Below are 20,374 nucleotides of genomic sequence, written 5' to 3'. Positions count from 1 at the left end.
GCGGGTTACACGAGATAAGATGGAATTTTTATCTCGTGATATATGGGAGGGCGTCTGCCCTAATTGGGTTAAAATTCAAAAACCGTGCGTTTGTTTGGATATTTTAATATTTTTTTAAATAAAAAACTATTAAAAAATACATGTTTTTTTATCTCGTGTGCGTTTATTAGGATATTTTAATATTTTTTAACTAAAAAACTATTAAAACGAGATTAGTTGTTCAAAATAACCGCGTCAAGCGTTCTCCTCGTCATAAGGTTTCCAGCGAGTCATCACTTGCCCGGATCGGACTTGCCACGAGGAAGTAACGGGCGTTAGATGGATCGAGCCAATACATTGGAGACGTGTTAAGTAGTAAAATTGGTGAGAAACTTTCAGCAATCGATCATACCAGCACTAATGCTCCAGAACCCATCAGAACTCTGCAGTTAAGCGTGTTTGGGCGAGAGTAGTACTAAGATGGGTGACCTCTTGGGAAGTCCTCGTGTTGATTGCCTTTTTTATCTTTTTTACTTTTTTTTTTCGCCGGTTTTTCTTATGAAGGCTAGTGACTAGTTAGAAAGCGGGTTACACGAGATAAGATGGAATTTTTATCTCGTGATATATGGGAGGGCGTCTGCCCTAATTGGGTGAAAATTCAAAAACCGTGTGTTTGTTTGGATATTTTAATATTTTTTTAACTAAAAAACTATTAAAAAATACATGTTTTTATCTCGTGTGCGTTTATTAGGATATTTTAATATTTTTTAACTAAAAAACTATTAAAACGAGATTAGTTGTTCAAAATAACCGCGTCAAGCGTTCTCCTCGTCATAAGGTTTCCAGCGAGTCATCACTTGCCCGGATCGGACTTGCCACGAGGAAGTAACGGGCGTTAGATGGATCGAGCCAATACATTGGAGACGTGTTAAGTAGTAAAATTGGTGAGAAACTTTCAGCAATCGATCATACCAGCACTAATGCACCAGAACCCATCAGAACTCTGAAGTTAAGCGTGCTTGGGCGAGAGTAGTACTAAGATGGGTGACCTCTTGGAAGTCCTCGTGTTGATTGCCTTTTTTTTTTATCTTTTTTACTTTTTTTCTCGCCGGTTTTTCTTATGAAGGCTAGTGACTAGTTAGAAAGCGGGTTACACGAGATAAGATGGAATTTTTATCTCGTGATATATGGGAGGGCGTCTGCCCTAATTGGGTGAAAATTCAAAAACCGTGTGTTTGTTTGGATATTTTAATATTTTTTTTAACTAAAAAACTATTAAAAAATACATGTTTTTATCTCGTGTTCCTTTATTAGGATATTTTAATATTTTTTAACTAAAAAACTATTAAAACGAGATTAGTTGTTCAAAATAACCGCGTCAAGCGTTCTCCTCGTCATAAGGTTTCCAGCGAGTCATCACTTGCCCGGATCGGACTTGCCACGAGGAAGTAACGGGCGTTAGATGGATCGAGCCAATACATTGGAGACGTGTTAAGTAGTAAAATTGGTGAGAAACTTTCAGCAATCGATCATACCAGCACTAATGCACCAGAACCCATCAGAACTCTACAGTTAAGCGTGCTTGGGCGAGAGTAGTACTAAGATGGGTGACCTCTTGGGAAGTCCTCGTGTTGATTGCCTTTTTTATCTTTTTTACTTTTTTTTTTCGCCGGTTTTTCTTATGAAGGCTAGTGACTAGTTAGAAAGCGGGTTACACGAGATAAGATGGAATTTTTATCTCGTGATATATGGGAGGGCGTCTGCCCTAATTGGCTGAAAATTCAAAAACCGTGCGTTTGTTTGGATATTTTTTATCTCGTGTGCGGGTGGGAAAAATACATGTGTTTTTTTATCTCGTGTGCGTTTATTAGGATATTTTAATATTTTTTGACTAAAAAACTATTAAAACGAGATTAGTTGTTCAAAATAACCGCGTCAAGCGTTCTCCTCGTCATAAGGTTTCCAGCGAGTCATCACTTGCCCGGATCGGACTTGCCACGAGGAAGTAACGGGCGTTAGATGGATCGAGCCAATACATTGGAGACGTGTTAAGTAGTAAAATTGGTGAGAAACTTTCAGCAATCGATCATACCAGCACTAATGCACCAGAACCCATCAGAACTCTGCAGTTAAGCGTGCTTGGGCGAGAGTAGTACTAAGATGGGTGACCTCTTGGGAAGTCCTCGTGTTGATTGCCTTTTTTATCTTTTTTACTATTTTTTTTCGCCGGTTTTTCTTATGAAGGCTAGTGACTAGTTAGAAAGCGGGTTACACGAGATAAGATGGAATTTTTATCTCGTGATATATGGGAGGGCGTCTGCCCTAATTGGGTGAAAATTCAAAAACCGTGCGTTTGTTTGGATATTTTTTATCTCGTGTGCGGGTGGGAAAAATACATGTTTTTTTTATCTCGTGTGCGTTTATTAGGATATTTTAATATTTTTTAACTAAAAAACTATTAAAACGAGATTAGTTGTTCAAAATAACCGCGTCAAGCGTTCTCCTCGTCATAAGGTTTCCAGCGAGTCATCACTTGCCCGGATCGGACTTGCCACGAGGAAGTAACGGGCGTTAGATGGATCGAGCCAATACATTGGAGACGTGTTAAGTAGTAAAATTGGTGAGAAACTTTCAGCAATCGATCATACCAGCATTAATGCACCAGAACCCATCAGAACTCTGCAGTTAAGCGTGCTTGGGCGAGAGTAGTACTAAGATGGGTGACCTCTTGGGAAGTCCTCGTGTTGATTGCCTTTTTTATCTTTTTTACTTTTTTTTTTCGCCGGTTTTTCTTATGAAGGCTAGTGACTAGTTAGAAAGCGGGTTACACAAGATAAGATGGAATTTTTATCTCGTGATATATGGGAGGGCGTCTGCCCTAATTGGGTGAAAATTCAAAAACCGTGCGTTTGTTTGGATATTTATTATCTCGTGTGCGGGTGGGAAAAATACATGTTTTTTTATCTCGTGTGCGTTTATTAGGATATTTTAATATTTTTTAACTAAAAAACTATTAAAACGAGATTAGTTGTTCAAAATAACCGCGTCAAGCGTTCTCCTCGTCATAAGGTTTCCAGCGAGTCATCACTTGCCCGGATCGGACTTGCCACGAGGAAGTAACGGGCGTTAGATGGATCGAGACAATACATTGGAGACGTGTTAAGTAGTAAAATTGGTGAGAAACTTTCAGCAATCGATCATACCAGCACTAATGCACCAGAACCCATCAGAACTCTGCAGTTAAGCGTGCTTGGGCGAGAGTAGTACTAAGATGGGTGACCTCTTGGGAAGTCCTCGTGTTGATTGCCTTTTTTATTTATTTTTACTTTTTTTTCGCCGGTTATTCTTATGAAGGCTAGTGACTAGTTAGAAAGCGGGTTGCACGAGATAAGATGGATTTTTTATCTCGTGATATATGGGAGGGCGTCTGCCCTAATTGGGTGAAAATCCAAAAACTGTGCACTTATTTGGATATTTTAATATTTTTTAACTAAAAAACTATTAAAACGAGATTAGTAGTTCAAAATAACCGCGTCAAGCGTTCTCCTCGTCATAAGGTTTCCAGCGAGTCATCACTTGCCCGGATCGGACTTGCCACGAGGAAGTAACGGGCATTAGATGGATCGAGCCAATACATTGGAGACGTGTTAAGTAGTAAAATTGGTGAGAAACTTTCAGCAATCGATCATACCAGCACTAATGCACCAGAACCCATCAGAACTCTGCAGTTAAGCGTGCTTGGGCGAGAGTAGTACTAAGATGGGTGACCTTTTGGGAAGTCCTCGTGTTGATTGCCTTTTTTATTTATTTTTACTTTTTTTTTCGCCGGTTATTCTTATGAAGGCTAGTGACTAGTTAGAAAGCGGGTTGCACGAGATAAGATGGATTTTTTATCTCGTGATATATGGGAGGGCGTCTGCCCTAATTGGGTGAAAATCCAAAAACCGTGCACTTATTTGGATATTTTAATATTTTTTAACTAAAAAACTATTGAAACGAGATTAGTAGTTCAAAATAACCGCGTCAAGCGTTCTCCTCGTCATAAGGTTTCCAGCGAGTCATCACTTGCCCGGATCGGACTTGCCACGAGGAAGTAACGGGCGTTAGATGGATCGAGCCAATACATTTGAGACGTGTTAAGTAGTAAAATTGGTGAGAAACTTTCAGCAATCGATTATACCAGCACTAATGCACCAGAACCCATCAGAACTCTGCAGTTAAGCGTGCTTGGGCGAGAGTAGTACTAAGATGGGTGACCTCGTGTTGATTGCCTTTTTTATTTATTTTTACTTTTTTTTTCGCCGGTTATTCTTATGAAGGCTAGTGACTAGTTAGAAAGCGGGTTGCACGAGATAAGATGGATTTTTTATCTCGTGATATATGGGAGGGCGTCTGCCCTAATTGGGTGAAAATCCAAAAACCGTGCACTTATTTGGATATTTTAATATTTTTTAACTAAAAAACTATTAAAACGAGATTAGTAGTTCAAAATAACCGCGTCAAGCGTTCTCCTCGTCATAAGGTTTCCAGCGAGTCATCACTTGCCCGGATCGGACTTGCCACGAGGAAGTAACGGGCGTTAGATGGATCGAGCCAATACATTGGAGACGTGTTAAGTAGTAAAATTGGTGAGAAACTTTCAGCAATCGATCATACCAGCACTAATGCACCAGAACCCATCAGAACTCTGCAGTTAAGCGTGCTTGGGCGAGACTAGTACTAAGATGGGTGACCTCTTGGGAAGTCCTCGTGTTGATTGCCTTTTTTATCTTTTTTACTTTTTTTTTCGCCGGTTTTTCTTATGAAGGCTAGTGACTAGTTAAAAAGCGGGTTACACGAGATAAGATGGAATTTTTATCTCGTGATATATGGGAGGGCGTCTGCCCTAATTGGGTGAAAATTCAAAAACCGTGCGTTTGTTTGGATATTTTAATATTTTTTTTAACTAAAAAACTATTAAAAAATACATGTTTTTATCTCGTGTGCGTTTATTAGGATATTTTAATATTTTTTAACTAAAAAACTATTAAAACGAGATTAGTTGTTCAAAATAACCGCGTCAAGCGTTCTCCTCGTCATAAGGTTTCCAGCGAGTCATCACTTGCCCGGATCGGACTTGCCACGAGGAAGTAACGGGCGTTAGATGGATCGAGCCAATACATTGGAGACGTGTTAAGTAGTAAAATTGGTGAGAAACTTTCAGCAATCGATCATACCAGCACTAATGCACCAGAACCCATCAGAACTCTGCAGTTAAGCGTGCTTGGGCGAGAATAGTACTAAGATGGGTGACCTCTTGGGAAGTCCTCGTGTTGATTGCCTTTTTTTTTTTTATCTTTTTTACTTTTTTTTTTCGCCGGTTTTTCTTATGAAGGCTAGTGACTAGTTAGAAAGCGGGTTACACGAGATAAGATGGAATTTTTATCTCGTGATATATGGGAGGGCGTCTGCCCTAATTGGGTGAAAATTCAAAAACCGTGCGTTTGTTTGGATATTTTAATATATTTTTAACTAAAAACCTATTAAAAAATACATGTTTTTTTATCTCGTGTGCGTTTATTAGGATATTTTAATATTTTTTAACTAAAAAACTATTAAAACGAGATTAGTTGTTCAAAATAACCGCGTCAAGCGTTCTCCTCGTCATAAGGTTTCCAGCGAGTCATCACTTGCCCGGATCGGACTTGCCACGAGGAAGTAACGGGCGTTAGATGGATCGAGCCAATACATTGGAGACGTGTTAAGTAGTAAAATTGGTGAGAAACTTTCAGCAATCGATCATACCAGCACTAATGCACCAGAACCAATCAGAACTCTGCAGTTAAGCGTGCTTGGGCGAGAGTAGTACTAAGATGGGTAACCTCTTGGGAAGTCCTCGTGTTGATTGCCTTTTTTATCTTTTTTACTTTTTTTTTTCGCCGGTTTTTCTTATGAAGGCTAGTGACTAGTTAGAAAGCGGGTTACACGAGATAAGATGGAATTTTTATCTCGTGATATATGGGAGGGCGTCTGCCCTAATTGGGTGAAAATTCAAAAACCGTGCGTTTGTTTGGATATTTTAATATTTTTTTTTAACTAAAAAACTATTAAAAAATACATGTTTTTTTTATCTCGTGTGCGTTTATTAGGATATTTTAATATTTTTTAACTAAAAAACTATTAAAACGAGATTAGTTGTTCAAAATAACCGCGTCAAGCGTTCTCCTCGTCATAAGGTTTCCAGCGAGTCATCACTTGCCCGGATCGGACTTGCCACGAGGAAGTAACGGGCGTTAGATGGATCGAGCCAATACATTGGAGACGTGTTAAGTAGTAAAATTGGTGAGAAACTTTCAGCAATCGATCATACCAGCACTAATGCACCAGAACCCATCAGAACTCTGCAGTTAAGCGTGCTTGGGCGAGAGTAGTACTAAGATGGGTGACCTCTTGGGAAGTCACCGTGTTGATTGCCTTTTTTATCTTTATTACTTTTTTTTTCGCCGGTTTTTCTTATGAAGGCTAGTGACTAGTTAAAAAGCGGGTTACACGAGATAAGATGGAATTTTTATCTCGTGATATATGGGAGGGCGTCTGCCCTAATTGGGTGAAAATTCAAAAACCGTGCGTTTGTTTGGATATTTTAATATTTTTTTTAACTAAAAAACTATTAAAAAATACATGTTTTTTTATCTCGTGTGCGTTTATTAGGATATTTTAATATTTTTTAACTAAAAAACTATTAAAACGAGATTAGTTGTTCAAAATAACCGCGTCAAGCGTTCTCCTCGTCATAAGGTTTCCAGCGAGTCATCACTTGCCCGGATCGGACTTGCCACGAGGAAGTAACGGGCGTTAGATGGATCGAGCCAATACATTGGAGACGTGTTAAGTAGTAAAATTGGTGAGAAACTTTCAGCAATCGATCATACCAGCACTAATGCACCAGAACCCATCAGAATTCTGCAGTTAAGCGTGCTTGGGCGAGAGTAGTACTAAGATGGGTGACCTCTTGGGAAGTCCTCGTGTTGATTGCCTTTTTTATCTTTTTTACTTTTTTTTTTCGCCGGTTTTTCTTATGAAGGCTAGTGACTAGTTAGAAAGCGGGTTACACGAGATAAGATGGAATTTTTATCTCGTGATATATGGGAGGGCGTCTTCCCTAATTGGGTGAAAATTCAAAAACCGTGCGTTTGTTTGGATATTTTAATATTTTTTTAACTAAAAAACTATTAAAAAATACATGTTTTTATCTCGTGTGCGTTTATTAGGATATTTTAATATTTTTTAACTAAAAAACTATTAAAACGAGATTAGTTGTTCAAAATAACCGCGTCAAGCGTTCTCCTCGTCATAAGGTTTCCAGCGAGTCATCACTTGCCCGGATCGGACTTGCCACGAGGAAGTAACGGGCGTTAGATGGATCGAGCCAATACATTGGAGACGTGTTAAGTAGTAAAATTGGTGAGAAACTTTCAGCAATCGATCATACCAGCACTAATGCACCAGAACCCATCAGAACTCTGCAGTTAAGCGTGCTTGGGCGAGAGTAGTACTAAGATGGGTGACCTCTTGGGAAGTCCTCGTGTTGATTGCCTTTTTTATCTTTTTTACTTTTTTTTTTCGCCGGTTTTTCTTATGAAGGCTAGTGACTAGTTAGAAAGCGGGTTACACGAGATAAGATGGAATTTTTATCTCGTGATATATGGGAGGGCGTCTGCCCTAATTGGGTGAAAATTCAAAAACCGTGCGTTTGTTTGGATATTTTGATATTTTTTTTAACTAAAAAACTATTAAAAAACACATGTTTTTTTATCTCGTGTGCGTTTATTAGGATATTTTAATATTTTTTAACTAAAAAACTATTAAAACGAGATTAGTTGTTCAAAATAACCGCGTCAAGCGTTCTCCTCGTCATAAGGTTTCCAGCGAGTCATCACTTGCCCGGATCGGACTTGCCACGAGGAAGTAACGGGCGTTAGATGGATCGAGCCAATACATTGGAGACGTGTTAAGTAGTAAAATTGGTGAGAAACTTTCAGCAATCGATCATACCAGCACTAATGCACCAGAACCCATCAGAACTCTGCAGTTAAGCGTGCTTGGGCGAGACTAGTACTAAGATGGGTGACCTCTTGGGAAGTCCTCGTGTTAATTGCCTTTTTTATCTTTTTTACTTTTTTTTTCGCCGGTTTTTCTTATGAAGGCTAGTGACTAGTTAGAAAGCGGGTTACACGAGATAAGATGGAATTTTTATCTCGTGATATATGGGAGGGCGTCTGCCCTAATTGGGTTAAAATTCGAAAACCGTGCGTTTGTTTGGATATTTTAATATTTTTTTAAATAAAAAACTATTAAAAAATACATGTTTTTTATCTCGTGTGCGTTTATTAGGATATTTTAATATTTTTTAACTAAAAAACTATTAAAACGAGATTAGTTGTTCAAAATAACCGCGTCAAGCGTTCTCCTCGTCATAAGGTTTCCAGCGAGTCATCACTTGCCCGGATCGGACTTGCCACGAGGAAGTAACGGGCGTTAGATGGATCGAGCCAATATATTGGAGACGTGTTAAGTAGTAAAATTGGTGAGAAACTTTCAGCAATCGATCATACCAGCACTAATGCTCCAGAACCCATCAGAACTCTGCAGTTAAGCGTGCTTGGGCGAGAGTAGTACTAAGATGGGTGACCTCTTGGGAAGTCCTCGTGTTGATTGCCTTTTTTATCTTTTTTACTTTTTTTTTTCGCCGGTTTTTCTTATGAAGGCTAGTGACTAGTTAGAAAGCGGGTTACACGAGATAAGATGGAATTTTTATCTCGTGATATATGGGAGGGCGTCTGCCCTAATTGGGTGAAAATTCAAAAACCGTGTGTTTGTTTGGATATTTTAATATATTTTTAACTAAAAAACTATTAAAAAATACATGTTTTTATCTCGTGTGCGTTTATTAGGATATTTTAATATTTTTTAACTAAAAAACTATTAAAACGAGATTAGTTGTTCAAAATAACCGCGTCAAGCGTTCTCCTCGTCATAAGGTTTCCAGCGAGTCATCACTTGCCCGGATCGGACTTGCCACGAGGAAGTAACGGGCGTTAGATGGATCGAGCCAATACATTGGAGACGTGTTAAGTAGTAAAATTGGTGAGAAACTTTCAGCAATCGATCATACCAGCACTAATGCACCAGAACCCATGAGAACTCTGAAGTTAAGCGTGCTTGGGCGAGAGTAGTACTAAGATGGGTGACCTCTTGGAAGTCCTCGTGTTGATTGCCTTTTTTTTTTTATCTTTTTTACTTTTTTTCTCGCCGGTTTTTCTTATGAAGGCTAGTGACTAGTTAGAAAGCGGGTTACACGAGATAAGATGGAATTTTTATCTCGTGATATATGGGAGGGCGTCTGCCCTAATTGGGTGAAAATTCAAAAACCGTGCGTTTGTTTGGATATTTTTTATCTCGTGTGCGGGTGGGAAAAATACATGTTTTTTTATCTCGTGTGCGTTTATTAGGATATTTTAATATTTTTTAACTAAAAAACTATTAAAACGAGATTAGTTGTTCAAAATAACCATGTCAAGCGTTCTCCTCGTCATAAGGTTTCCAGCGAGTCATCACTTGCCCGGATCGGACTTGCCACGAGGAAGTAACGGGCGTTAGATGGATCGAGCCAATACATTGGAGACGTGTTAAGTAGTAAAATTGGTGAGAAACTTTCAGCAATTGATCATACCAGCACTAATGCACCAGAACCCATCAGAACTCTGCAGTTAAGCGTGCTTGGGCGAGAGTAGTACTAAGATGGGTGACCTCTTGGGAAGTCCTCGTGTTGATTGCCTTTTTTATCTTTTTTACCTTTTTTTTTTCGCAGGTTTTTCTTATGAAGGCTAGTGACTAGTTAGAAAGCGGGTTACACGAGATAAGATGGAATTTTTATCTCGTGATATATTGGAGGGCGTCTGCCCTAATTGGGTGAAAATTCAAAAACTGTGCGTTTGTTTGGATATTTTTTATCTCGTGTGCGGGTGGGAAAAATACATGTTTTTTTATCTCGTGTGCGTTTATTAGGATATTTTAATATTTTTTAACTAAAAAACTATTAAAACGAGATTAGTTGTTCAAAATAACCGCGTCAAGCGTTCTCCTCGTCATACGGTTTCCAGCGAGTCATCACTTGCCCGGATCGGACTTGCCACGAGGAAGTAACGGGCGTTAGATGGATCGAGCCAATACATTGGAGACGTGTTAAGTAGTAAAATTGGTGAGAAACTTTCAGCAATCGATCATACCAGCACTAATGCACCAGAACCCATCAGAACTCTGCAGTTAAGCGTGCTTGGGCGAGAGTAGTACTAAGATGGGTGACCTCTTGGGAAGTCCTCGTGTTGATTGCCTTTTTTTATCTTTTTTACTTTTTTTTTTCGCCGGTTTTTCTTATGAAGGCTAGTGACTAGTTAGAAAGCGGGTTACACGAGATAAGATGGAATTTTTATCTCGTGATATATGGGAGGGCGTCTGCCCTAATTGGGTGAAAATTCAAAAACCGTGCGTTTGTTTGGATATTTTAATATTTTTTTAACTAAAAAACTATTAAAAAAAATACATGTTTTTTTTATCTCGTGTGCGTTTATTAGGATATTTTAATATTTTTTAACTAAAAAACTATTAAAACGAGATTAGTTGTTCAAAATAACCGCGTCAAGCGTTATCCTCGTCATAAGGTTTCCAGCGAGTCATCACTTGCCCGGATCGGACTTGCCACGAGGAAGTAACGGGCGTTAGATGGATCGAGCCAATACATTGGAGACGTGTTAAGTAGTAAAATTGGTGAGAAACTTTCAGCAATCGATCATACCAGCACTAATGCACCAGAACCAATCAGAACTCTGCAGTAAAGCGTGCTTGGGCGAGAGTAGTACTAAGATGGGTGACCTCTTGGGAAGTCCTCGTGTTGATTGCCTTTTTTATCTTTTTTACTTTTTTTTTTCGCCGGTTTTTCTTATGAAGGCTAGTGACTAGTTAGAAAGCGGGTTACACGAGATAAGATGGAATTTTTATCTCGTGATATATGGGAGGGCGTCTGCCCTAATTGGGTGAAAATTCAAAAACCGTGCGTTTGTTTGGATATTTTAATATTTTTTTAACTAAAAAACTATTAAAAAATACATGTTTTATTATCTCGTGTGCGTTTATTAGGATATTTTAATATTTTTTAACTAAAAAACTATTAAAACGAGATTAGTTGTTCAAAATAACCGCGTCAAGCGTTCTCCTCGTCATAAGGTTTCCAGCGAGTCATCACTTGCCCGGATCGGACTTGCCACGAGGAAGTAACGGGCGTTAGATGGATCGAGCCAATACATTGGAGACGTGTTAAGTAGTAAAATTGGTGAGAAACTTTCAGCAATCGATCATACCAGCACTAATGCACCAGAACCCATCAGAACTCTGCAGTTAAGCGTGCTTGGGCGAGAGTAGTACTAAGATGGGTGACCTCTTGGGAAGTCCTCGTGTTGATTGCCTTTTTTATCTTTTTTACTTTTTTTTTCGCCGGTTTTTCTTATGAAGGCTAGTGACTAGTTAGAAAGCGGGTTACACGAGATAAGATGGAATTTTTATCTCGTGATATATGGGAGGGCGTCTGCCCTAATTGGGTGAAAATTCAAAAACCGTGCGCTTGTTTGGATATTTTAATATTTTTTTTAACTAAAAAACTATTAAAAAATACATGTTTTTTTATCTCGTGTGCGTTTATTAGGATATTTTAATATTTTTTAACTAAAAAACTATTAAAACGAGATTAGTTGTTCAAAATAACCGCGTCAAGCGTTCTCCTCGTCATAAGGTTTCCAGCGAGTCATCACTTGCCCGGATCGGACTTGCCACGAGGAAGTAACGGGAGTTAGATGGATCGAGCCAATACATTGGAGACGTGTTAAGTAGTAAAATTGGTGAGAAACTTTCAGCAATCGATCATACCAGCACTAATGCACCAGAACCCATCAGAACTCTGCAGTTAAGCGTGCTTGGGCGAGAGTAGTACTAAGATGGGTGACCTCTTGGGAAGTCCTCGTGTTGATTGCCTTTTTTATCTTTTTTACTTTTTTTTTTCGCCGGTTTTTCTTATGAAGGCTAGTGACTAGTTAGAAAGCGGGTTACACGAGATAAGATGGAATTTTTATCTCGTGATATATGGGAGGGCGTCTGCCCTAATTGGGTGAAAATTCAAAAACCGTGCGTTTGTTTGGATATTTTTTTATCTCGTGTGCGGGTGGGAAAAATACATATTTTTTTATCTCGTGTGCGTTTATTAGGATATTTTAATATTTTTTAACTAAAAAACTATTAAAACGAGATTAGTTGTTCAAAATAACCGCGTCAAGCGTTCTCCTCGTCATAAGGTTTCCAGCGAGTCATCACTTGCCCGGATCGGACTTGCCACGAGGAAGTAACGGGCGTTAGATGGATCGAGCCAATACATTGGAGACGTGTTAAGTAGTAAAATTGGTGAGAAACTTTCAGCAATCGATCATACCAGCACTAATGCACCAGAACCCATCAGAACTCTGCAGTTAAGCGTGCTTGGGCGAGAGTAGTACTAAGATGGGTGACCTCTTGGGAAGTCCTCGTGTTGATTGCCTTTTTTATCTTTTTTACTTTTTTTTTTCGCCGGTTTTTCTTATGAAGGCTAGTGACTAGTTAGAAAGCGGGTTACACGAGATAAGATGGAATTTTTATCTCGTGATATATGGGAGGGCGTCTGCCCTAATTGGATGAAAATTCAAAAACCGTGCGTTTGTTTGGATATTTTAATATTTTTTTAACTAAAAAACTATTAAAAAATACATGTTTTTTTATCTCGTGTGCGTTTATTAGGATATTTTAATATTTTTTAACTAAAAAACTATTAAAACGAGATTAGTTGTTCAAAATAACCGCGTCAAGCGTTCTCCTCGTCATAAGGTTTACAGCGAGTCATCACTTGCCCGGATCGGACTTGCCACGAGGAAGTAACGGGCGTTAGATGGATCGAGCCAATACATTGGAGACGTGTTAAGTAGTAAAATTGGTGAGAAACTTTCAGCAATCAATCATACCAGCACTAATGCACCAGAACCCATCAGAACTCTGCAGTTAAGCGTGCTTGGGCGAGAGTAGTACTAAGATGGGTGACCTCTTGGGAAGTCCTCGTGTTGATTGCCTTTTTTATCTTTTTTACTTTTTTTTTTCGCCGGTTTTTCTTATGAAGGCTAGTGACTAGTTAGAAAGCGGGTTACACGAGATAAGATGGAATTTTTATCTCGTGATATATGGGAGGGCGTCTGCCCTAATTGGGTGAAAATTCAAAAACCGTGCGTTTGTTTGGATATTTTAATATATTTTTAACTAAAAAACTATTAAAAAATACATGTTTTTTTATCTCGTGTGCGTTTATTAGGATATTTTAATATTTTTTAACTAAAAAACTATTAAAACGAGATTAGTTGTTCAAAATAACCGCGTCAAGCGTTCTCCTCGTCATAAGGTTTCCAGCGAGTCATCACTTGCCCGGATCGGACTTGCCACGAGGAAGTAACGGGCGTTAGATGGATCGAGCCAATACATTGGAGACGTGTTAAGTAGTAAAATTGGTGAGAAACTTTCAGCAATCGATCATACCAGCACTAATGCACCAGAACCCATCAGAATTCTGTAGTTAAGCGTGCTTGGGCGAGAGTAGTACTAAGATGGGTGACCTCTTGGGAAGTCCTCGTGTTGATTGCCTTTTTTATCTTTTTTACTTTTTTTTTTCGCCGGTTTTTCTTATGAAGGCTAGTGACTAGTTAGAAAGCGGGTTACACGAGATAAGATGGAATTTTTATCTCGTGATATATGGGAGGGCGTCTGCCCTAATTGGGTGAAAATTCAAAAACCGTGCGTTTGTTTGGATATTTTAATATTTTTTTTAACTAAAAAACTATTAAAAAATACATGTTTTTTTATCTCGTGTGCGTTTATTAGGATATTTTAATATTTTTTAACTAAAAAACTATTAAAACGAGATTAGTTGTTCAAAATAACCGCGTCAAGCGTTATCCTCGTCATAAGGTTTCCAGCGTGTCATCACTTGCCCGGATCGGACTTGCCACGAGGAAGTAACGGGCGTTAGATGGATCGAGCCAATACATTGGAGACGTGTTAAGTAGTAAAATTGGTGAGAAACTTTCAGCAATCGGTCATACCAGCACTAATGCACCAGAACCCATCAGAACTCTGCAGTTAAGCGTGCTTGGGCGAGAGTAGTACTAAGATGGGTGACCTCTTGGGAAGTCCTCGTGTTGATTGCCTTTTTTATCTTTTTTACTTTTTTTTTTCGCCGGTTTTTCTTATGAAGGCTAGTGACTAGTTAGAAAGCGGGTTACACGAGATAAGATGGAATTTTTATCTCGTGATATATGGGAGGGCGTCTGCCCTAATTGGGTGAAAATTCAAAAACCGTGCGTTTGTTTGGATATTTTAATATTTTTTTAACTAAAAAACTATTAAAAAATACATGTTTTTTTATCTCGTGTGCGTTTATTAGGATATTTTAATATTTTTTAACTAAAAAACTATTAAAACGAGATTAGTTGTTCAAAATAACCGCGTCAAGCGTTCTCCTCGTCATAAGGTTTCCAGCGAGTCATCACTTGCCCGGATCGGACTTGCCACGAGGAAGTAACGGGCGTTAGATGGATCGAGCCAATACATTGGAGACGTGTTAAGTAGTAAAATTGGTGAGAAACTTTCAGCAATCGATCATACCAGCACTAATGCACCAGAACCCATCAGAACTCTGCAGTTAAGCGTGCTTGGGCGAGATTAGTACTAAGATGGTTGACCTCTTGGGAAGTCCTCGTGTTGATTTCCTTTTTTATCTTTTTTACTTTTTTTTTTCGCCGGTTTTTCTTATGAAGGCTAGTGACTAGTTAGAAAGCGGGTTACACGAGATAAGATGGAATTTTTATCTCGTGATATATGGGAGGGCGTCTGCCCTAATTGGGTGAAAATTCAAAAACCGTGCGTTTGTTTGGATATTTTAATATTTTTTTTAACTAAAAAACTATTAAAAAATACATGTTTTTTTTATCTCGTGTGCGTTTATTAGGATATTTTAATATTTTTTAACTAAAAAACTATTAAAACGAGATTAGTTGTTCAAAATAACCGCGTCAAGCGTTCTCCTCGTCATAAGGTTTCCAGCGAGTCATCACTTGCCCGGATCGGACTTGCCACGAGGAAGTAACGGGCGTTAGATGGATCGAGCCAATACATTGGAGACGTGTTAAGTAGTAAAATTGGTGAGAAACTTTCAGCAATCGATCATACCAGCATTAATGCACCAGAACCCATCAGAACTCTGCAGTTAAGCGTGCTTGGGCGAGAGTAGTACTAAGATGGGTGACCTCTTGGGAAGTCCTCGTGTTGATTCCCTTTTTTATCTTTTTTACTTTTTTTTTTCGCCGGTTTTTCTTATGAAGGCTAGTGACTAGTTAGAAAGCGGGTTACACGAGATAAGATGGAATTTTTATCTCGTGATATATGGGAGGGCGTCTGCCCTAATTGGGTGAAAATTCAAAAACCGTGCGTTTGTTTGGATATTTTAATATTTTTTTAACTAAAAAACTATTAAAAAATACATGTTTTTATCTCGTGATATATGGGAGGGCGTCTTCCCTAATTGGGTTAAAATCCAAAAACCGTGCGTTTATTAGGATATTTTAATATTTTTTAACTAAAAATCTATTAAAACGACATTAGTTTTTCAAAATAACCGCGTCAAGCGTTCTCCTCGTCATAAGGTTTCCAGCGATTCATCACTTGCCCGGATCGGACTTGCCACGAGGAAGTAACGGGCGTTAGATGGATCGAGCCAATACATTGGAGACGTGTTAAGTAGTAAAATTGGTGAGAAACTTTCAGCAATCGATCATACCAGCACTAATGCACCAGAACCCATCAGAACTCTGCAGTTAAGCGTGCTTGGGCGAGAGTAGTACTAAGATGGGTGACCTCTTGGGAAGTCCTCGTGTTGATTGCCTTTTTTATCTTTTTTACTTTTTTTTTTCGCAGGTTTTTCTTATGAAGGCTAGTGACTAGTTAGAAAGCGGGTTACACGAGATAAGATGGAATTTTTATCTCGTGATATATTGGAGGGCGTCTGCCCTAATTGGGTGAAAATTCAAAAACGGTGCGTTTGTTTGGATATTTTTTATCTCGTGTGCGGGTGGGAAAAATACATGTTTTTTTATCTCGTGTGCGTTTATTAGGATATTTTAATATTTTTTAACTAAAAAACTATTAAAACGAGATTAGTTGTTCAAAATAACCGCGTCAAGCGTTCTCCTCGTCATAAGGTTTCCAGCGAGTCATCACTTGCCCGAATCGGACTTGCCACGAGGAAGTAACGGGCGTTAGATGGATCGAGCCAATACATTGGAGACGTGTTAAGTAGTAAAATTAGTGAGAAACTTTCAGCAATCGATCATACCAGCACTAATGCACCAGAACCCATCAGAACTCTGCAGTTAAGCGTGCTTGGGCGAGAGTAGTACTAAGATGGGTGACCTCTTGGGAAGTCCTCGTGTTGATTGCCTTTTTTATCTTTTTTACTTTTTTTTTTTCGCCGGTTTTTCTTATGAAGGCTAGTGACTAGTTAGAAAGCGGGTTACACGAGATAAGATGGAATTTTTATCTCGTGATATATGGGAGGGCGTCTGCCCTAATTGGGTGAAAATTCAAAAACCGTGCGTTTGTTTGGATATTTTAATATTTTTTTAACTAAAAAACTATTAAAAAATACATGTGTTTTTTATCTCGTGTACGTTTATTAGGATATTTTAATATTTTTTAACTATAAAACTATTAAAACGAGATTAGTTGTTCAAAATAACCGCGTCAAGCGTTCTCCTCGTCATAAGGTTTCCAGCGAGTCATCACTAGCCCGGATCGGACTTGCCACGAGGAAGTAACGGGCGTTAGATGGATCGAGCCAATACATTGGAGACGTGTTAAGTAATAAAATTGGTGAGAAACTTTCAGCAATCGATCATACCAGCACTAATGCACCAGAACCCATCAGAACTCTGCAGTTAAGCGTGCTTGGGCGAGAGTAGTACTAAGATGGGTGACCTCTTGGGAAGTCCTCGTGTTGATTGCCTTTTTTATCTTTTTTACTTTTTTTTTTCGCCGGTTTTTCTTATGAAGGCTAGTGACTAGTTAGAAAGCGGGTTACACGAGATAAGATGGAATTTTTATCTCGTGATATATGGGAGGGCGTCTGCCCTAATTGGGTGAAAATTCAAAAACCGTGCGTTTGTTTGGATATTTTAATATTTTTTTTAACTAAAAAACTATTAAAAAATACATGTGTTTTTTATCTCGTGTACGTTTATTAGGATATTTTAATATTTTTTAACTATAAAACTATTAAAACGAGATTAGTTGTTCAAAATAACCGCGTCAAGCGTTCTCCTCGTCATAAGGTTTCCAGCGAGTCATCACTTGCCCGGATCGGACTTGCCACGAGGAAGTAACAGGCGTTAGATGGATCGAGCCAATACATTGGAGACGTGTTAAGTAGTAAAATTGGTGAGAAACTTTCAGCAATCGATCATACCAGCACTAATGCACCAGAACCCATCAGAACTCTGCAGTTAAGCGTGCTTGGGCGAGAGTAGTACTAAGATGGGTGACCTCTTGGGAAGTCCTCGTGTTGATTGCCTTTTTTATCTTTTTTACTTTTTTTTTTTCGCCGGTTTTTCTTATGAAGGCTAGTGACTAGTTAGAAAACGGGTTACACGAGATAAGATGGAATTTTTATCTCGTGATATATGGGAGGGCGTCTGCCCTAATTGGGTGAAAATTCAAAAACCGTGCGTTTGTTTGGATATTTTTTATCTCGTGTGCGGGTGGGAAAAATACATGTTTTTTTATCTCGTGTGCGTTTATTAGGATATTTTAATATTTTTTAACTAAAAAACTATTAAAACGAGATTAGTTGTTCAAAATAACCGTGTCAAGCGTTCTCCTCGTCATAAGGTTTCCAGCGAGTCATCACTTGCCCGGATCGGACTTGCCACGAGGAAGTAACGGGCGTTAGATGGATCGAGCCAATACATTGGAGACGTGTTAAGTAGTAAAATTGGTGAGAAACTTTCAGCAATCGATCATACCAGCACTAATGCACCAGAACCCATCAGAACTCTGCAGTTAAGCGTGCTTGGGCGAGAGTAGTACTAAGATGGGTGACCTCTTGGGAAGTCCTCGTGTTGATTGCCTTTTTTATTTATTTTTACTTTTTTTTTCGCCGGTTATTCTTATGAAGGCTAGTGACTAGTTAGAAAGCGGGTTGCACGAGATAAGATGGATTTTTTATCTCGTGATATATGGGAGGGCGTCTGCCCTAATTGGGTGAAAATCCAAAAACCGTGCATTTATTTGGATATTTTAATATTTTTTAACTAAAAACTATTAAAACGAGATTAGTAGTTCAAAATAACCGCGTCAAGCGTTCTCCTCGTCATAAGGTTTCCAGCGAGTCATCACTTGCCCGGATCGGACTTGCCACGAGGAAGTAACGGGCGTTAGATGGATCGAGCCAATACATTGGAGACGTGTTAAGTAGTAAAATTGGTGAGAAACTTTCAGCAATCGATCATACCAGCACTAATGCACCAGAACCCATCAGAACTCTGCAGTTAAGCGTGCTTGGGCGAGAGTAGTACTAAGATGGGTGACCTCTTGGGAAGTCCTCGTGTTGATTGCCTTTTTTATTTATTTTTACTTTTTTTTTTCGCCGGTTATTCTTATGAAGGCTAGTGACTAGTTAGAAAGCGGGTTGCACGAGATAAGATGGATTTTTTATCTCGTGATATATGGGAGGGCGTCTGCCCTAATTGGGTGAAAATCCAAAAACCGTGCATTTATTTGGATATTTTAATATTTTTTAACTAAAAAACTATTAAAACGAGATTAGAAGTTCAAAATAACCGCGTCAAGCGTTCTCCTCGTCATAAGGTTTCCAGCGAGTCATCACTTGCCCGGATCGGACTTGCCACGAGGAAGTAACGGGCGTTAGATGGATCGAGCCAATACATTGGAGACGTGTTAAGTAGTAAAATTGGTGAGAAACTTTCAGCAATCGATCATACCAGCACTAATGCACCAGAACCCATCAGAACTCTGCAGTTAAGCGTGCTTGGGCGAGAGTAGTACTAAGATGGGTGACCTCTTGGGAAGTCCTCGTGTTGATTGCCTTTTTTATTTATTTTTACTTTTTTTTTCGCCGGTTATTCTTATGAAGGCTAGTGACTAGTTAGAAAGCGGGTTGCACGAGATAAGATGGATTTTTTATCTCGTGATATATGGGAGGGTGTCTGCCCTAATTGGGTGAAAATCCAAAAACCGTGCACTTATTTGGATATTTTAATATTTTTTAACTAAAAAACTATTAAAACGAGATTAGTAGTTCAAAATAACCGCGTCAAGCGTTCTCCTCGTCATAAGGTTTCCAGCGAGTCATCACTTGCCCGGATCGGACTTGCCACGAGGAAGTAACGGGCGTTAGATGGATCGAGCCAATACATTGGAGACGTGTTAAGTAGTAAAATTGGTGAGAAACTTTCAGCAATCGATCATACCAGCACTAATGCACCAGAACCCATCAGAACTCTGCAGTTAAGCGTGCTTGGGCGAGAGTAGTACTAAGATGGGTGACCTCTTGGGAAGTCCTCGTGTTGATTGTCTTTTTTATTTATTTTTACTTTTTTTTTCGCCGGTTATTCTTATGAAGGCTAGTGACTAGTTAGAAAGCGGGTTGCACGAGATAAGATGGATTTTTTTATCTCGTGATATATGGGAGGGCGTCTGCTCTAATTGGGTGAAAATCCAAAAACCGTGCATTTATTTGGATATTTTAATATTTTTTAACTAAAAACTATTAAAACGAGATTAGTAGTTCAAAATAACCGCGTCAAGCGTTCTCCTCGTCATAAGGTTTCCAGCGAGTCATCACTTGCCCGGATCGGACTTGCCACGAGGAAGTAACGGGCGTTAGATGGATCGAGCCAATACATTGGAGACGTGTTAAGTAGTAAAATTGGTGAGAAACTTTCAGCAATCGATCATACCAGCACTAATGCACCAGAACCCATCAGAACTCTGCAGTTAAGCGTGCTTGGGCGAGAGTAGTACTAAGATGGGTGACCTCTTGGGAAGTCCTCGTGTTGATTGCCTTTTTTAACTAAAAAACTATTAAAACGAGATTAGTAGTTCAAAATAACCGCGTCAAGCGTTCTCCTCGTCATAAGGTTTCCAGCGAGTCATCACTTGCCCGGATCGGACTTGCCACGAGGAAGTAACGGGCGTTAGATGGATCGAGCCAATACATTGGAGA

General features: G+C 39.0%; 36 non-coding genes and 1 pseudogene across 36 annotated transcripts; all 37 read left to right on the top strand.

Moving 5' to 3' along the window:
* Positions 1-377: 377 nt before the first annotated feature.
* On the top strand, positions 378-496 carry LOC113336458. Its single transcript, XR_003353829.1, has one exon. It is a non-coding gene; the product is annotated as a 5S ribosomal RNA (ribosomal RNA).
* Positions 497-937: 441 nt separating this feature from the next.
* Positions 938-1,055, top strand: LOC113336456. Its single transcript, XR_003353828.1, has one exon. It is a non-coding gene; the product is annotated as a 5S ribosomal RNA (ribosomal RNA).
* Positions 1,056-1,500: 445 nt separating this feature from the next.
* On the top strand, positions 1,501-1,619 carry LOC113336422. Its single transcript, XR_003353794.1, has one exon. It is a non-coding gene; the product is annotated as a 5S ribosomal RNA (ribosomal RNA).
* A 438-nt stretch (positions 1,620-2,057) lies between these two features.
* LOC113336333 lies at positions 2,058-2,176 on the top strand. Its single transcript, XR_003353710.1, has one exon. It is a non-coding gene; the product is annotated as a 5S ribosomal RNA (ribosomal RNA).
* Positions 2,177-2,613: 437 nt separating this feature from the next.
* On the top strand, positions 2,614-2,732 carry LOC113336394. The gene has a single exon (XR_003353767.1). It is a non-coding gene; the product is annotated as a 5S ribosomal RNA (ribosomal RNA).
* Positions 2,733-3,168: 436 nt separating this feature from the next.
* Positions 3,169-3,287, top strand: LOC113336332. The gene has a single exon (XR_003353709.1). It is a non-coding gene; the product is annotated as a 5S ribosomal RNA (ribosomal RNA).
* A 369-nt stretch (positions 3,288-3,656) lies between these two features.
* LOC113336368 lies at positions 3,657-3,775 on the top strand. Its single transcript, XR_003353742.1, has one exon. It is a non-coding gene; the product is annotated as a 5S ribosomal RNA (ribosomal RNA).
* A 370-nt stretch (positions 3,776-4,145) lies between these two features.
* On the top strand, positions 4,146-4,251 carry LOC113336575 (annotated as a pseudogene).
* Positions 4,252-4,621: 370 nt separating this feature from the next.
* LOC113336389 lies at positions 4,622-4,740 on the top strand. The gene has a single exon (XR_003353763.1). It is a non-coding gene; the product is annotated as a 5S ribosomal RNA (ribosomal RNA).
* A 441-nt stretch (positions 4,741-5,181) lies between these two features.
* Positions 5,182-5,300, top strand: LOC113336370. Its single transcript, XR_003353744.1, has one exon. It is a non-coding gene; the product is annotated as a 5S ribosomal RNA (ribosomal RNA).
* A 449-nt stretch (positions 5,301-5,749) lies between these two features.
* On the top strand, positions 5,750-5,868 carry LOC113336497. The gene has a single exon (XR_003353869.1). It is a non-coding gene; the product is annotated as a 5S ribosomal RNA (ribosomal RNA).
* A 446-nt stretch (positions 5,869-6,314) lies between these two features.
* On the top strand, positions 6,315-6,433 carry LOC113336485. Its single transcript, XR_003353857.1, has one exon. It is a non-coding gene; the product is annotated as a 5S ribosomal RNA (ribosomal RNA).
* A 443-nt stretch (positions 6,434-6,876) lies between these two features.
* Positions 6,877-6,995, top strand: LOC113336426. The gene has a single exon (XR_003353798.1). It is a non-coding gene; the product is annotated as a 5S ribosomal RNA (ribosomal RNA).
* A 441-nt stretch (positions 6,996-7,436) lies between these two features.
* On the top strand, positions 7,437-7,555 carry LOC113336331. Its single transcript, XR_003353708.1, has one exon. It is a non-coding gene; the product is annotated as a 5S ribosomal RNA (ribosomal RNA).
* A 444-nt stretch (positions 7,556-7,999) lies between these two features.
* On the top strand, positions 8,000-8,118 carry LOC113336472. Its single transcript, XR_003353843.1, has one exon. It is a non-coding gene; the product is annotated as a 5S ribosomal RNA (ribosomal RNA).
* A 441-nt stretch (positions 8,119-8,559) lies between these two features.
* On the top strand, positions 8,560-8,678 carry LOC113336396. Its single transcript, XR_003353769.1, has one exon. It is a non-coding gene; the product is annotated as a 5S ribosomal RNA (ribosomal RNA).
* Positions 8,679-9,119: 441 nt separating this feature from the next.
* LOC113336504 lies at positions 9,120-9,237 on the top strand. The gene has a single exon (XR_003353878.1). It is a non-coding gene; the product is annotated as a 5S ribosomal RNA (ribosomal RNA).
* A 440-nt stretch (positions 9,238-9,677) lies between these two features.
* On the top strand, positions 9,678-9,796 carry LOC113336373. Its single transcript, XR_003353748.1, has one exon. It is a non-coding gene; the product is annotated as a 5S ribosomal RNA (ribosomal RNA).
* Positions 9,797-10,233: 437 nt separating this feature from the next.
* Positions 10,234-10,352, top strand: LOC113336330. The gene has a single exon (XR_003353707.1). It is a non-coding gene; the product is annotated as a 5S ribosomal RNA (ribosomal RNA).
* Positions 10,353-10,799: 447 nt separating this feature from the next.
* LOC113336508 lies at positions 10,800-10,918 on the top strand. Its single transcript, XR_003353882.1, has one exon. It is a non-coding gene; the product is annotated as a 5S ribosomal RNA (ribosomal RNA).
* Positions 10,919-11,361: 443 nt separating this feature from the next.
* On the top strand, positions 11,362-11,480 carry LOC113336328. Its single transcript, XR_003353705.1, has one exon. It is a non-coding gene; the product is annotated as a 5S ribosomal RNA (ribosomal RNA).
* Positions 11,481-11,923: 443 nt separating this feature from the next.
* LOC113336327 lies at positions 11,924-12,042 on the top strand. The gene has a single exon (XR_003353704.1). It is a non-coding gene; the product is annotated as a 5S ribosomal RNA (ribosomal RNA).
* Positions 12,043-12,479: 437 nt separating this feature from the next.
* Positions 12,480-12,598, top strand: LOC113336326. Its single transcript, XR_003353703.1, has one exon. It is a non-coding gene; the product is annotated as a 5S ribosomal RNA (ribosomal RNA).
* A 443-nt stretch (positions 12,599-13,041) lies between these two features.
* On the top strand, positions 13,042-13,160 carry LOC113336362. The gene has a single exon (XR_003353737.1). It is a non-coding gene; the product is annotated as a 5S ribosomal RNA (ribosomal RNA).
* A 443-nt stretch (positions 13,161-13,603) lies between these two features.
* Positions 13,604-13,722, top strand: LOC113336433. The gene has a single exon (XR_003353805.1). It is a non-coding gene; the product is annotated as a 5S ribosomal RNA (ribosomal RNA).
* Positions 13,723-14,166: 444 nt separating this feature from the next.
* On the top strand, positions 14,167-14,285 carry LOC113336381. The gene has a single exon (XR_003353755.1). It is a non-coding gene; the product is annotated as a 5S ribosomal RNA (ribosomal RNA).
* Positions 14,286-14,728: 443 nt separating this feature from the next.
* On the top strand, positions 14,729-14,847 carry LOC113336488. The gene has a single exon (XR_003353861.1). It is a non-coding gene; the product is annotated as a 5S ribosomal RNA (ribosomal RNA).
* A 445-nt stretch (positions 14,848-15,292) lies between these two features.
* LOC113336476 lies at positions 15,293-15,411 on the top strand. Its single transcript, XR_003353847.1, has one exon. It is a non-coding gene; the product is annotated as a 5S ribosomal RNA (ribosomal RNA).
* Positions 15,412-15,899: 488 nt separating this feature from the next.
* On the top strand, positions 15,900-16,018 carry LOC113336325. Its single transcript, XR_003353702.1, has one exon. It is a non-coding gene; the product is annotated as a 5S ribosomal RNA (ribosomal RNA).
* A 436-nt stretch (positions 16,019-16,454) lies between these two features.
* On the top strand, positions 16,455-16,573 carry LOC113336324. The gene has a single exon (XR_003353701.1). It is a non-coding gene; the product is annotated as a 5S ribosomal RNA (ribosomal RNA).
* Positions 16,574-17,018: 445 nt separating this feature from the next.
* On the top strand, positions 17,019-17,137 carry LOC113336323. Its single transcript, XR_003353700.1, has one exon. It is a non-coding gene; the product is annotated as a 5S ribosomal RNA (ribosomal RNA).
* Positions 17,138-17,582: 445 nt separating this feature from the next.
* On the top strand, positions 17,583-17,701 carry LOC113336322. The gene has a single exon (XR_003353699.1). It is a non-coding gene; the product is annotated as a 5S ribosomal RNA (ribosomal RNA).
* A 437-nt stretch (positions 17,702-18,138) lies between these two features.
* Positions 18,139-18,257, top strand: LOC113336321. The gene has a single exon (XR_003353698.1). It is a non-coding gene; the product is annotated as a 5S ribosomal RNA (ribosomal RNA).
* A 369-nt stretch (positions 18,258-18,626) lies between these two features.
* On the top strand, positions 18,627-18,745 carry LOC113336320. Its single transcript, XR_003353697.1, has one exon. It is a non-coding gene; the product is annotated as a 5S ribosomal RNA (ribosomal RNA).
* Positions 18,746-19,116: 371 nt separating this feature from the next.
* Positions 19,117-19,235, top strand: LOC113336319. The gene has a single exon (XR_003353696.1). It is a non-coding gene; the product is annotated as a 5S ribosomal RNA (ribosomal RNA).
* Positions 19,236-19,605: 370 nt separating this feature from the next.
* LOC113336401 lies at positions 19,606-19,724 on the top strand. Its single transcript, XR_003353774.1, has one exon. It is a non-coding gene; the product is annotated as a 5S ribosomal RNA (ribosomal RNA).
* A 370-nt stretch (positions 19,725-20,094) lies between these two features.
* Positions 20,095-20,213, top strand: LOC113336316. Its single transcript, XR_003353694.1, has one exon. It is a non-coding gene; the product is annotated as a 5S ribosomal RNA (ribosomal RNA).
* The last annotated feature ends 161 nt before the right edge of the window (positions 20,214-20,374 follow it).

Source organism: Papaver somniferum, unplaced genomic scaffold, assembly GCF_003573695.1.
Source record: "Papaver somniferum cultivar HN1 unplaced genomic scaffold, ASM357369v1 unplaced-scaffold_152, whole genome shotgun sequence".
Classification (NCBI taxonomy): domain Eukaryota; kingdom Viridiplantae; phylum Streptophyta; class Magnoliopsida; order Ranunculales; family Papaveraceae; genus Papaver; species Papaver somniferum.
The sequence above is the reverse complement of the archived record's forward strand: the minus strand, read 5'-3'. Positions and strand labels throughout refer to the sequence as shown.